Below are 3,000 nucleotides of genomic sequence, written 5' to 3'. Positions count from 1 at the left end.
TCCACTGAGAATGATGATAGTTCCTCAAAGTAGCCTATTTTGAAAAATCTTTCCAGCTCTTTCCCTTTTGTTAACCAATCAGCTCAAAAGGGGGGAAAAAATGTAATGCTCTGTTCCAGTGGAAAGGTCATAAGAAAGGCCTACCTGATTACTTCTTATCCCTTGTGCTAATAGCCTACAGCTGTGTCTGTCTGTCTGTCCAGAGCTCACTGGCGTGGGAAACAGAATATTTTATATTTTATACATTGTTGTAAGTTTGCTAGTGTGAGCTTCAGGCCTGACCCCAGTTAATATTTGATACAATGTTGTAAGTTTGCTAGCAGAGCTTGAGGCCGGACCAATTAATAGTTGATTCAATGTTTCAAGTTCCTTCCAGACAGGCCATGTGTAGCCAATGTGATTTATAGGATATTTATTTTTATCAGGATATTTTCTACTTTTGGGCTGCAATGTTTTTATTTGTTGGCTTTATGTAGGATATGTGTACCTATTGGCAAAGGCAATAGAAGTTACTTTTAGATTTGTATCATTTTCATTGAGATAGAATTTTGATGCACCACATGACATTGATTTTGAGATATGAAGACTTTATTACATATTAAATGAAACTGTTCCATGAAAATGTGCAGATGAAAACCATAACTGGCACGCAGATCAGTAGAAATGCTACGATAACTTTTCCAAATGGAAAAGGTTGCCGACCGCTATCACCGGCAACTTCAGCAGTGTAATGGCAGAATCTGCAAACAGCAGCGGGAGGAGGAGGGTCTGGTTGGGAACAGGTTTTTTCCTTCTAGTTAGCCTATATTGATCTCTGGCTCTCTCTTTAGTAATGTGTGTCTTCATTTTAATCACACTGCTTAATCACTTGAAGCATCAGACAAGCTCAGTAGACTACATATAGTTTATTTTATTCAAACTTACGGTGTGTCTATATATGGAAAAATACACGTTTAAAAATGTATACCAATCGATTGGTCGACCGAAATGTTCTTTAGTCGGGGTCAGGCCTAGAATTTAGTATTGTTTTATCTAAAAAGGATAATTTTACTTTTTTTAAATTCACTGAGTAGGATGGTCCTCTCCTTCCTCCTCTGAGAAGCCTCCACTGTTGTTTACAGACATGAAGATGTTGCAATTTCTTCTAGAGAATTGGCTTAACACCAAGTGCAAACTTGATTTTCACCTTTAAGCGGCTATGGGCTTGGCACCTCCAGCAAAGCAGTCTCAGTCTATTCTGTTGAAAGAGATAGTGGTCGCTGCCCGTTAACTAGTAGAAATAAGGCTGAGGTTGAAAGATGGATGAATAGGTAGAGAGAAAAGAGAGAGTGATGGTGTGACATTTGTGTGGTAGAGTGAGAGAGAGGGATGGATAGGTAGAGAGAAAAGAGAGAGGGATGGATAGGTAGAGAGAAAGGAGAGAGGGGTGGATAGGTAGAGAGAAAAGAGAGAGGGATGGATAGGTAGAGAGAAAGGAGAGAGGGATGGATAGGTAGAGAGAAAAGAGAGAGGGATCGGTGTGACATTTGTGTGGTAGATGAGAGAGAGGGATGGATAGGTAGAGAGAAAAGAGAGAGGGATGGATAGGTAGAGAGAAAGAGAGAGGGATGGAGGTAGAGAGAAAGAGAGAGGGGTGGATAGGTAGAGAGAAAGGAGAGAGGGGTGGGATAGTAGAGAGAAAAGGAGAGAGGGATGGATAGGTAGAGAGAAATGGAGAGAGGGATGGATAGGTTAGAGAGAAAAGGAGAGAGGGAAGTGGATAGGTATGAGAGAAAGAGAGAAGGGTGGATAAGGTAGAGAGAAAAAGAGGAGGGTGGATGGGTTAGAAGAGGAAAGAGAAGAGGGGTGGATAGGTAGAGAGAAAAGAGAGAGGGTGGATGGATAGGTGGAGAGAAAGAGAAGAGGCGGTGGATAGGTAGAGAGAAAAGAGAGAAGGTGGATAGGTAGAGAGAAAAGAGAGAAGGGTAGATAGGTAGAGAGAAAAGAGAGAAGGGTGGATGGGTAGAGAGAAAAGAGAGAGGATGGATAGTAGAGAGAAAAGAAGAGATGGGGTGATAGGTAGAGAGAAAAGAGAGAGGGTGGATGGATAGGTGAGAGAAAAGAGAGGGGGATGTAGAGAGAAAAGAGAGGGGTGGATGGATAGGTAGAAGAGAAAAGAGAGGGGTGGGATGGATAGGTAGAGAGAAAAGAGAAGGGGTGGATGGGTGAGAGAAAGAAGAGAAGGGTGGAATAGGGGTAGAGAGAAAAGAGAGGGGTGGATGGATATGGTAGAGGAAAAGAGAGAAGGGTGGATAGGTAGAGAGAAAAGACGAGAAGGGTGGATGGGTAGAGAGAAAAGAGAGAGGGATGATAGGTAGAGAAAAAGAGAGAAAGGTAGATAGGTAGAGAAAAGAGAGAGGGGATGGGTGGAGAGAAAAGAGAGAGGGGTGGATAGGTAGAGAGAAAAGAGAGAGCGGTGGATAGGTAGAAGAGAAAAGAGAGAGGGATGGATAGAGGTAGAGAGAAAAGAGAGAAGGGTGGATGGGTAGAGAGAAAAGAGAGAGGGGTGGATAGGTAGAGAGAAGAGAGAGGGGTGGATAGGTAGAGAGAAAAGAGAGAGGGTGTGATAGGTAGAGAGAAAAGAAGAGGGATTGCTAGGTGAGAGAAGAAGAGAGAGGGGTTTTTCCTGTCCAGAGTTCCAAGTGTTTATATTGGAGGTCTCTGAGTAGGGTCTGGCTGAGACACATCCTGCTACACACACGCACACACACACACACACACACACACACACACACACACACACACACAGACATAAACTTTCACAGACATAAACTTTCACAGAAGGTGAAAGTGACCTAGATTTGCTAAATGGTACCAACTGCTGGAGCCTTTCAGAAATGGACTAAATTGTAATCTAGTCAATGTCACCCCATAGAGAGTTGCCTGCTCTGTGAATGGGGAATGTATAGCTGTGACTCCTATTGGCTATCACTAGCAGCTTATCTTGGTGAGCTGAAGCCT

The 3,000-nt window shown here is 43.0% G+C and overlaps 1 long non-coding RNA gene across 8 annotated transcripts; it reads left to right on the top strand.

Annotated features, from left to right (window-relative positions):
* Positions 1 to 511: 511 nt before the first annotated feature.
* LOC139029038 (uncharacterized) lies at positions 512 to 2,617 on the top strand. Of its 8 annotated transcripts, XR_011481269.1 has the most exons (6): positions 1,553 to 1,587; positions 1,622 to 1,662; positions 2,105 to 2,143; positions 2,177 to 2,196; positions 2,397 to 2,463; positions 2,496 to 2,617. It is a non-coding gene; the product is annotated as an uncharacterized lncRNA (long non-coding RNA). The 8 variants fall into 8 exon arrangements; XR_011481273.1 differs by lacking the exons at positions 1,553 to 1,587; positions 2,177 to 2,196 and adding an exon at positions 512 to 1,492 and having other exon boundaries at positions 2,412 to 2,463; XR_011481274.1 differs by lacking the exons at positions 1,553 to 1,587; positions 2,177 to 2,196 and adding an exon at positions 515 to 1,492 and having other exon boundaries at positions 1,642 to 1,662; positions 2,412 to 2,463.
* The last annotated feature ends 383 nt before the right edge of the window (positions 2,618 to 3,000 follow it).

The sequence above is a fragment of the Salvelinus sp. IW2-2015 genome, linkage group LG17, assembly GCF_002910315.2.
Source record: "Salvelinus sp. IW2-2015 linkage group LG17, ASM291031v2, whole genome shotgun sequence".
NCBI lineage: Eukaryota > Metazoa > Chordata > Actinopteri > Salmoniformes > Salmonidae > Salvelinus > Salvelinus sp. IW2-2015.
This window is presented reverse-complemented; position numbering and strand designations above follow the sequence as displayed.